This window comes from Macrobrachium rosenbergii, chromosome 7 (genome assembly GCF_040412425.1).
Source record: "Macrobrachium rosenbergii isolate ZJJX-2024 chromosome 7, ASM4041242v1, whole genome shotgun sequence".
NCBI classification, from domain to species: Eukaryota; Metazoa; Arthropoda; class Malacostraca; order Decapoda; family Palaemonidae; genus Macrobrachium; species Macrobrachium rosenbergii.
In genome coordinates, this window is record NC_089747.1 from 16165001 (window position 1) to 16176849 (window position 11849).

Genomic DNA, 11849 nt, shown 5'->3' on the forward strand with positions numbered 1-11849 from the left:
ACCACCGTTTATTTTATTTGTTCTGGAGGGGACCGCGTTGGCTGCCTTCCTCTCATCATTTTTTTTTTTTTTTTTTTTGGAGGTGAAACTGTGGATTTTCTTGTAAACAAGATCTTTCAAGAATATTTCAGTCCTCAGTACAGAATGCATTCAAATGCAATACTTTTCATTTAAAAGATACTTTAATGTGTCATTATTCTACAATCTTTTAGCCACCCAACTTTCTATGCTCTTCGAAACATTAAAAAGTGGAAAAAATGAGCACAAAGTGTTTTGCCAGTCTCTGATGCTAATCACTGGAGGGGGACAATTGATGGCGCCACATATTAAGAAACGCTAATTCATTCTAATGAGAGAGAGCGAGTTGCAATATTAATAAACCTTACTTTAATGTTGCCCAGGAGACACTCCTTTTCTACACACACACACACACACACACACACACACACACACACACACACACACACAGAGGTAGTGGTGGGTGCAAGGTGTCCAAAGAACCAATTCCATAATACTGCAATTACTTTATTGACAACACCTAGACCTACAATATACATTACATGACGCTTAAGTCTGAAAACAGATTGCAAACAGTTTTGCAAACCACACTAAGATAAGCAATAAAACATATGAGCGTCTTTGGATACATTTCTGAGAGGACACTAAATGACAATCAGAGAGAACTGCCTCATGCTCAATAAATCAGAAAATTGACGCCGAAGATATATAACAACCCTAGAGGTGGCACACGGGAGGGGCAGGGCCCGGTGGTAGGGGACCTTTGATATATGGCTTCTAATTTATAATGTGTAAGACTTTTTAAACCCCATTTTTTTCACCCTAACATGGCTGGGAGAAACCCGGATTTTTTTAGGAGAACTTCCGACGCAAACGATGGTACTTTTTTTTTCTGTGAACCGTATTGCGGAAAGTAAAAGCGAGTTAGAATTGACGGCGGTTTAAAAGAGAAATCTTGCGTACGTAATGCGGGCTTCGTCAATTATCAGTTATGGTAATAACTTGGGCGTTATGTGACAGCGTTCCCTATGAATTTCAAGAAAGTGTATAAATTTCACATTAATTTTCTAAAAATGTGGAATGAAAATTTTCATGAAGTGAAAAGTAATCAGACGAATTAGTGCAAATGAATTACACGAGGAAAGGCTCGAAATAAAATAAACAAAAGCTTGCACAGCCATCTTTCACTGGATAGATGAATTTCGTGCGCGATGAAGAAAAAGCCAGGAATAGAGAAGTATAGTAAAATTATGACGAGAAAAGCAAATTGAAATTAAGCAATCCACAAACTCGTAAAATACACTAAATTTGCAGCACCTGAAACGAACAAAATTTAACTAAGCTAAGGGACGTAGCTTCTAAACCAGTGGTTCTTAACCTTTTTATTACCGCGCCCCCCTCTAAGAGTTGATCCTTCCCTCCACGCCCCTCCCCCATTGCATCTATGAGTAAAATTCCCTCCCAGATTTAAAGGAAAATAAAAAAAAGAGAAAGAGAAGGGGTGTTATTATTCTTCTGGGAATGAATTACTGAGATACTTGGCACTGCTTCTTATCGATTCTTAACACAATAACGAATATAATTAGCGAATTTTTTTTTATTTTTCCTTACGGCTCGCGTCCCCCTTGGAAATTGCTGACGCCCCCCAGGTTGAGAACCACTGATCTAAACGAATTTCGAGAGTGCGAGTTAGCAATAGTGTTACTGATGAAAACTTTTAAAAATGCTTAATTTCCAATCAAAGTCTAAGCAGAAACGACCACGTCAAACCACCACCTTCATTATTATTATTATTATTATTATTATTATTATTATTATTATTATTATTATTATTATTATTATTATTATTATTATTATTATTAAATAAGAACCCGAAAGGCCAATGCCTCTATTAGCGAGTTTCCAGGAAATACAATGCCCCTATGTAAAACAAGCAAAAGAAGTAAAAATTTAACCCATATAGCAGCAACCAATACCAACAGACAATGATAACACTCAAACTAGGCTTTCGATTAGCAAAGCTAATAAGTCCATACTGCAGTAAAACATCTCACAAACACATGTTGGCAAATTATCGCATACATATCACTAAAAGGTTTAATGCAAGAGTCAATGACTTAATGGTAGTCTTAACTAGTACTCCATACGACTAGCCTATGCAGTATTTGCCGAAGATTCGCTCTTCACTTAGGGTCACTGATTTGTTTTCAACATGTTTGTGGTATGGATGTGAAAAGTTGCCGACTTGTGTTTGTAAGACACCTTGCTGTAGTGTGGATGCACTCTTTGTAATACTTCCTTGAGCCACCTGTACGAGATGCCAGGCGCCATCGGCAGATAAGCTCCGTGAACAACCACTGAGTACGGTATGAGGCTAGCAACCTCATCCTAATATATGAATCCTTAGAACTGGAAGGGTAAACCTTCAAGAGCCACCCCTCTGGGATGGATTCAACGAATGTATGTATATTCATTAAATACCAATACACAAGTAGCATCTACTACGTGATGGCATTTTTCTTCCAGTCTCCTGTACTTATGTCACAGAAGGGAGAACTTTTTAGTTAAGTAGCAATAGTACATTTTTGACAACCTGTACTGTATATGACACCTGAGGAAGAAAGAACCTTCCGTAGCCACCAAAAACAACGATTTCATGCCACGCATACGGACACCTTCATCACCACCAAAGTAGCCGATGAACTAAGGAGGCTTAAAGAAACCTTTAAAAGTACTTCACAACAGAGGCCACTGAGAATAAGACTCTTCCTTTCCTTGATATCCCCGTTCAGAAAAATGAATAAAAAAAACCTGTAGGTCACATCAGTCTTCACAAGATCTACAGATGGCGCTGCCTTAGCGTAAGAGGCGAGTGTCCTGACCCATACGAAAGAAACATCGTCTGAGCCTATATCTGGAAGGCTTACGCACTCCGCATTGCTTGAAAAGCTGTCCATGCACAAAGGATATCATAGCAATATCATATAAGATATGAAAAAGAAAATAAAGAAATTCCACATAATGGCACAAAACACTAAAAAAAAAATTTAAAAAATTAAAACGTAACTATGCCTCAGACACGAAGCAGACCCCTTTGGAAGAATTAATATCAATTCTACAAAAGAGTTCCGAAGCGAGAGAGCGTTTAATAATAAAAAAATTTCTAATTGAACAATATAGATAATTTATGGAATTTACCGTTTTTTATTTATGTCTTCACTTTCATACCCGTTGGGCTGGTACTAAATACGGCGTCCAGCGGAGCTTGTCTGTAGAATTACCGAATGATTACCTGTGGAATAACATCGGAATGCGCCATTTAGCCAACATATGTGAAAAAATAATTACTGACGTTTGTTTCCTTCCATATATATATATATATATATATATATATATATATATAATATATATATATATATATATATATATATATATATATATATATATATGTGTGTGTGTGTGTGTGTGTACATATATATATATAAAAAAACATATATATATATATATATATATATATATATATATATATATATATATATATATATATATATATATATATATAATATCAAAGGCAGGTTAAACTACGTTTACTCGGTACATGCTACGCTGAACTTGAAAGATCGCTGAAAAGTGAAAATCTTCAATAATTTATGCTATACCTTGAACTACATGAACTCTGCCGATAGTAAATATTCCTCAGAGAAGCCTCTAATATGTTCATAACTTGGCGACGAGGATGTTGCATATTCGGGCGATTTCGTTTGGTCCGCGCGCTAAAGAATGACAACTTCTTCAACGAAGTGCTGTTCCACATGTCAGTTCCAGTCTGATCACATTTACTCTTTGAAGAGGTAGACAGGTTACTGGCCTAGTGTCACCACAATTACTGAGTACGAACATGAAACATCTGCGATTACCCATCAATCGCCGCTGTTTACTTGCCATCCAGCGTCCAAGGATCGCCAAGAGCGGGAACGCTCACTGCGTTCAGTCGTCGCTCGGAACACCGAAACACAAGCTAGTTCGACTTGTAGTATTTCGGAAACAATTGGAAACGTTCCGAAGCCAAAACTTACACAAACGGACGACGACGACTCTTCGGAGACGTCGATACCGCCTTGAAATATGACTGTATCATTATTTAGAGATTGAATGAGAGCTGCCATTTGGCTAAGATATATCTCGCTTTTAGAACAGATTGTGATCTTATAATCATGCCGGATGAGTTCGAAAACGATGGTTCTGTCATTTGTGGAAAGCCCCGACGATCTGCCGAGAACAACAGATCTTGTTGACAGTAAGTGTTCGACAGTCAGTCAATTTTATTTTACGTTACGTCAATCTTAGTACACAATTTTGATTTCGGTTGCTAAATTTGGCATAGAGACTTTTAATTTTTCCCTTTCTCCTTCCTTTCACTATGTTTTCCCTAACTTTTATTCCTCTTGGTCAAATGCATTGATAATCTGTTTAAATTGTCGGCAGCTGTTGCGAACAAGGAGGTAATATGAAAGAATACGACTGACTTTATACAACAATAAGTATTTGTGACCGTGCTGGGAGACTCAGAAAACCTGGAATATATCAGTAATATTATTCGATTCTTCTTAGACATTTACAATCATCGCAAAAAGTTGAACGTACACAGTTTTTTTTTTAAGACTGGATAACCAAATGGGCCCCAACTCGAGCATATCTGAAGAAACTACGAAAAAGCAGAAGAAATCAGGTAGGGGGGAGGGGCAGGGAAAATGAAGACCTCTTCGGGACTGAGAAAGGAAACAAAGGCTAATCTAGAGAATCAGAGAACGGCTGATTTCCACAGCGCAAACATCAAAACAGAAGCCATTTTCGCTTTCCTTAGCGCAATAAACAATCATCATCATTAAGAGCAATCTCGCTGCCATCCGCCCCCGACAGAACTAATCGCCTCACAAGAGGAACAATTATGAGACCATTAGACTAGAATGTCACTAAAGCTTTTTTCGCTTCCAAAAGTTTCTAATCATTACCGGTTCGTAGATGCGTCTGATATCTAATGACATTCTTGGACCTAGAGCGTACCTCTGTTACTTACGAGGAAAACCAATTAATGATTTAGACGAATGAAGCATCAACAAGCACCGATGAATTTTTCCTTTCGGGTGAGAATTTCCCAAGACAAGACACAGGATGCTGCACTTGGATGTGAAGAGTAAGTCTGAGAAAAGAAAGCAGGCTATGGAAGAGGAGAAAGCCAACTTTAAACGACCAATACTCTCTCGATGTGAGAGCTCTCAGTTATCTTACTCAGAAAGAACAATCCTCTCTTTCCCCTCCTAAGCAGTGGAAATGCGCCAGGTGTTTGGTTCCTTGTAATGAAAATAGACTGTTTACAAGGATTTCATAGTCAGTACTGAACGAGGTGGCTATGGGATTATGTCAAAGAGGCTGAAATGTCTGACATTTTTATGTTTTCTGAAAATGTTGTTTAGTCTATGAAGGTATATAATTCCTTAGCATATGTTTCTGTTGAATTATCCAACGTAGCTGACTGAATATTAAGGACAATTTGAACTAAACAGACCCATCGATCTAGTGGAAAGTCCCGTTGCGTTTTATAATAATGCATCAAGTACATTTCTGTACAATTTTATTTGGACTTAGCGTCATAAATCTTAATGTTATCTATCTACAGTAAAATAGTATTTTACGAATCTAATCTTAACGGGAGGACATACGACAACTACTAACACTAAAATTGCCATTGACACAGTTTTCGGAAATCTGTTTAAATATGCCAACTCCCAAAAATGTTGACTAATTCAATTTCTTTGTTCAGCTAACTGATGAAAAAATGCATACGTCCTTAAGAAAGAAGGGAGTTTTAATAATTTTTAGCTGTATTGATACCAATATTGAGGATTAGGAAAAATTAATTGTACAAAAACTAATTAATATAAGAACATGTCAGCTGACTTCATTAAAAGCATTAATATCATGTAAAATTACTGAGTCAATAAAACATTGACAACTAACAATAATGAAAATGTGCAAGAGAACAGATATACGTTTCATAAAGCTTTATGCAAAATAGTGGCATATGTTTATCAAATCCTATTTCTTATCATGTTTCCTAAAGCACTCTAGTTCTAAATTTAAAACTTATATGTATTCTGACAGATTATTCTACACATGCAACTGGTAGGCCTACTGCTTAATTGTCAAAAGGAATACCACATATCTCATTTACACAATAAACAAATATATTGCAATATCGAAAGTTTCATATGCAACAGGACACACAACATGAAAGGTATGGGGTATATTACATGTAAAAACCCTTACGTGCAAAACCAACACTCAACTCGGGGCATTAACAAGGTCTTATTCTGGTAAACAATTCACTGATATATTTTAAAGCCCATTTTCAATATTAGTAATGTTTCAGCAGTTTAACTAAAGTTCCCAAGTTCTCACTATGACTTCAGGAGGGCAGGGCATTCCAATGACCGTACAAAGATGTCAAGGGTATTTATGCTCATTCAGAATGCGAGAGTTGAGTCAGGGTTCGATGCCTGATTTGGTGATCGACCAGTAAAAATATAATATAGGTATTCAATAAAATTCTCGCATTTAATTTGCTAAGGAAATGGTTTTGGATCCTTATTCATAGGCGGATTCCGTAGCTTAACGGCTCCATACCATGATATTTCAAAACTGAAAAACTGCAAAACATTCATGGAATATGATTGACACTACTCTCCGTCTCTATTTCTTTCTCTCTCTCCTTCAAGCACACACACACACACAAACACATACACATTATATATATATATATATATATATATATATATATATATATATATATATATATATATATATATATATATATATATATATATATATATATATATATATATATACACGTATATATATCTCTCCCTTCTTTTAACGTGCTATTTTCCCATTTGTATGGGGTAAGCACAATGCCTTCTTTTTGAAAGACTTTGATTTGGCTTTGGGGTAGACTTTGTAGTCTCGATCGGCTGCCCTGCCTGTCATCGCTTAGACCCTGATAGCGTATGCACATGTATCGTACCAGTCACCAGCGCCCTTTCTCCCAGCAGCGAGGAGTCGTTGCGCGGTTAGGTCGACAGTCGAGACGCGTGAGGTGTCTGTTATGTTTTTTGAAGATGTTGGAGTGGCTTTGTTTGTGTGTGTATTAGTCTGTAACACCCATTTGCTTTTAAGCAAACCTATCCGTTGATTACATACATAATCCCGGGGTGTCTACACGGATAGCAAAGTGTCCGCCTCTCTGACCGGTCGGCCGCGGATTTGAACCAGCGCCACAGACCTCTAAGAAATATATCTATATATATATATATAATATATATATATATATATATATATATATATATATAAATTATATATATATACATGCTTATCTTTTTTGCTAGAAATCAGCAACTTATAAAATCATGTCGACTGCGACTCGCATCACGGATTCCCTGCTGAAGTGGCGCAATCGACAGTCAATTTGTTCGACCAGTCCTTCACATAATTAACTTCGAAAATGCGGGAACAATCTGCCCACCTCTTCGTTTCCCGAGCAAATCAAATTCTCTTTAAGAATTTTTTATCATCATTAAAGGAGAGAAATCCATTTCTATTATACTTTTTTTTGTGGTGACCGATAATGGTTTGGGCTACCACGGTCTTCTTGGTCACTCCATCATAAAAAAAAAAGATAAATCAACAATCACAGAAGCCAAATACTAGACATATAGGAAAATAAACATTAAAATCAGGCAGAATTTTGTTGTAAGTGAAGAGGGTTCCCTGAAGTCTTCAGTAATTATCAAGGGATATAAAGTGAAACAAAACTATTATCTGTATGTATGACGATAAATTTTTCCGTACCACAAAAGCGAAATAATTGAACGACACTAAAAGGCGGTAATGAAACCTCAAGTCCTGGAAGTATCGATCGCGTTCCAGGCTACGTTTTCTTTTCTATTTTAAAGCTTTCTACTGTTAATTGCGCTTAATGAGTTACACTTTAAAATTTCTAATTAGGTTTCACATATTGGATTAATGAACTTCATATGAAATGTAAGGGTGGATATGCGGTGTGGGTTCGTCATCACGAATTTTGGAATGTGAATGAACTTCAAACCCCAATTTCTTTTTCTTGAACCACGGTCACAAAATGAAACAATTAAGCGTCTGTGTGTGTGTGTGTGTAACTATAATAACCCTGTTAACTTCTCGATTTATTCATACTGTTTTGATACGATTGTTATTAAAAAGCCTGAGATCCAGATGAAGAACCAAATCAAGAAATTCTGATGCCCTAACAGGGGTTACCTTCCGTCACTTCCACGTTCATATTTTAACCGGAAAAACAGATGAACCAATTGCGCAGTAAAATAAGAAAATCACAACCGTAGCTACTTTATACACCTACACAGACGGATGATCAATTATGTGCTGAACGAACTCGCTCCTTACACAATGTACCATTTACATCCCAGATATTAACACCCTTCCTTTCCAATACCCTTTTCATCTCGCCTATTCTAACCCCTTCCAAGTCTTCCTCTCCTATTACAAACTCGAAAGAAGTGGAGATGATGGAAAGGAAATTGTATTCAAGGTTATAAAGCTTCGCACCTCATGAGAATCGTGTAGTGTGCCCGCAACTGTGTTTGTGGAGTGAGCGCTTGGGAACCAGGGCTTTCTAGGTCACGGTTAGGAAAAAATCTAAAATACTAAAACATCTGACAGATTCAAGCAGTCCTATGAAGGAAACGAATTCAAGGCTTAACATCTTTAATCACAAGTGTTAAACGACGAGTTCATTCTCAAACGGGAGAAAATGTCATCACAGTTCATTGGTGAATTAATACATCAGTAGATCTAAAAAAAAAAAAAAAAGAGAAAAAGAGTATCAACTCATCCAGAGTAATATGGAGTAAACGAAAAATAAGTTTTAAATTATAACAAAACAAATACATAAAAAAAACGGCTGTCAAGTTTGGGTACATAAAATTTCAGCTCTAAACATGCAAGAAAAAGACCACACAAAGCATTCGTGAGGATAAAGGCAATTAGCATACAGAAAGAAGAAAGAAATTAAAATAATCTCTCTTATCAGCATATCAAATGAGTTCAAGCGAGCATGTAAACGCATGCACTGAAATTTGAAAATATATTAAATATATTAAGTACGTAAGAAGCATGTGATACGAAAACTAGATGAGCATGTTCCGGGAGCACGCGTGCGGAACTTTCCTCATCTCGTCATAGCGGCAACAAGACCTCGTATCCTCCAACCTTTTTTTCCATTTTAGTTTTCTGTAAAAGAAAACTATTTTGTCGGCTTTGTCTGTCCGTCCGCAATTTTTTCTGTCCGCATTTTTTCTGTCCGCCCACAGATCTTAAAAACTGCTGAGGCTAGAGGGCTGCAAATTATTATGTTGATCATCCACTCTCCAATCATCAAACAGACCAAATTGCAGCCCTCTAGCCTCATTATTTTTTTTATTTAAGGTTAAATTAAGCCATAACCGTGCTTCTGGTAACGATATAGGATAGGCCCGTGATTAAAGTTTCATGGACCGCGGCTCATACAGGTTTATACCGAGACCACCGAAAGATAGATCTATTTTCGATGGCCTTGATTATACGCTGTAGCGGCTGTAGAGAAAACTCGACAGAGCCGAAGAAACTTCGGCGCATTTTTTCCTTTTTTTATTTTATAATCCTCAATCGTCGTCATATTTCTCCCTCTAATCACTGTCCACGAGGTAAGACATGTAAAACATGTGGACTCTCTTCGGAAATTAAATCGGCTCCGTTAGCGCACTGGTGGAAATGAGGGATTTATGAGAAGTGGGTAAAAGTCAATGAGGTTGATTCTGCGTGCATAGTGTATGTGCATATTGCATATCCGCTGTGCGTGAGACGGGAATGATAAAATGAGTCTAAGAGAGAGTAGAATAATATATATATATATATATATATATATATATATATATATATATATATATATATATATATATATATATATATATCTATATATATATATATATATATATGTATGTATGTATATATATACATATATACATATATATACATATATATAAATATACATGTATATACAGACATATATGTGTATGTATGTACAGTATGCATGTGTATGTATGAGAGGGAGGAACATATGCATTTTTATCTAGGGACAATTTTTTATACAGTCTCAAACACACACACACCCAGCAAATTCAATTTCCTATCCAGAGTAAATTTACAAACACGAACGAGGAAAGAGAGAGAGAGAGAGAGAGAGAGAGAGAGAGAGAGAGAGAGAGAGAGAGAGAGAGAGAGAGAGCAAATCTGCGCAGATTCACAGACAGACAGACAGACAGACATACCGCCAGTGAGGTGGCGAGACTTGCAGAGAAAACGGACCTGAAAGAAAGGTTGCAGTGAAAACCCACTTAACTTTCTAATCACTGTTAGATGCAGCTTCATTTTCCTTTGTCCCCTTTCACCTGCCGACACTTCATCAAGGCGACGTTTCAATCTTCTGTAACTGCTGCTCAATTGACCAGCAATGAGCACTGGCAGTTAAAGTAAAGACCCTTTGTAATGCCACGGTGTCCTCGTTATTAGCTAATAGTATTGCCATTTGTTTGTTCACGTAAATGAATGATTTATCACATTTACAAGAGTTCTTCAAAGTGGCCTCAGTCTTAACTTTGGGAAATTATTCTTGTCTCAGATAATAAGGATTATTTTTTCACCCATCCAAACATTTCTCTTAGCTGAGAATGACTGTGTACGGTTTTTAATTTAAAAAGTACACCGCATTTTCAGCAGTTTGTACTTTATCTTCCTTCTCCTCTTGCATAGGTAGGTGTCTCACAACGTCCGCAATTGTGGCAGCAAATAACAATCAGTCGATCAACCTCATTACCTCGCAATAGCTTCCGCTCTGTTAGATCAATCTACACAAATTTCACGCCTAAATACAAGTTACACATACAACATGCTGCATGCATAAACAGAAAAAATAAATGCTTCCACAAACACATACCTGTACATTAGGGTCTTTGTTGCTTATAGTATTTACTAGTTATATAGCTGCTGGTCTACAAAGTAAGAGTATGCAGACGATGTTGCAGTTATTAGCTCACAGACCACCCAGACCCCCTCCCCCCCTCCACAACCACAACCCTCAGGAGGAAATAAAGCTGCAGCTAGCCATAACAGAAAGCTAATTGATTAGTCATCCTACCATCTATTCCGACTCTTCGAAAACACTTGTGTTACCTCAGACTCATATTATTCTTTTTTACCGCACGCAGGATATACATGTAATGTAAAAAAAACAAAATCTGTATTTTTCATAAGTCTTCCTACATCTAGAGGGACCATGGTAGAAGTGTCACAAACTTAATAGCTTTGTTCCCCCATTTTCAGACACTATTCTCCTACTTGGATGTCAGCAGCTGACGACTATGGTCAAGTATATATAAATGATGAGAGGGCGGGTTTCGTTTTCCCACACGACGGTAATTATCGTTGAGAGTTTTAGACACTTCGGGAGATGCCCTGTTTGGCAATTTCCCATCAGCTGCACTGCAAAAGAAAGTTTCCACTCTCTCCATTGCTGCCTGTACCCAAGAACTTGCATCCATGTTCTGTTGAGGTGTCACGTTAACACATAACCCAATTCCAGAAGTTATTATTATTATTATTATTATTATTATTATTATTATTATTATTATTATTATTATTATTATTGCTAAGAGATTCACAATTTCGTGAAAAACAATCTGTGT

The 11849-nt window shown here is 36.9% G+C and overlaps 1 long non-coding RNA gene across 2 annotated transcripts in view; it reads right to left on the reverse strand.

The window, feature by feature from the left end:
- The window catches only part of LOC136840174 (uncharacterized), a 52424-nt gene that overhangs the window by 7275 nt on the left and 33300 nt on the right, over positions 1-11849 (reverse strand). The window contains exon 1 of one of the 2 annotated variants that reach the window (XR_010853545.1): positions 3678-3931. The exons of the other annotated variant lie outside the window; for it this stretch is intronic. This is a non-coding gene — a long non-coding RNA (uncharacterized lncRNA). Of the gene's footprint in view, positions 1-3677; positions 3932-11849 lie in introns of those variants that run through there. 2 annotated transcript variants of the gene reach the window in all.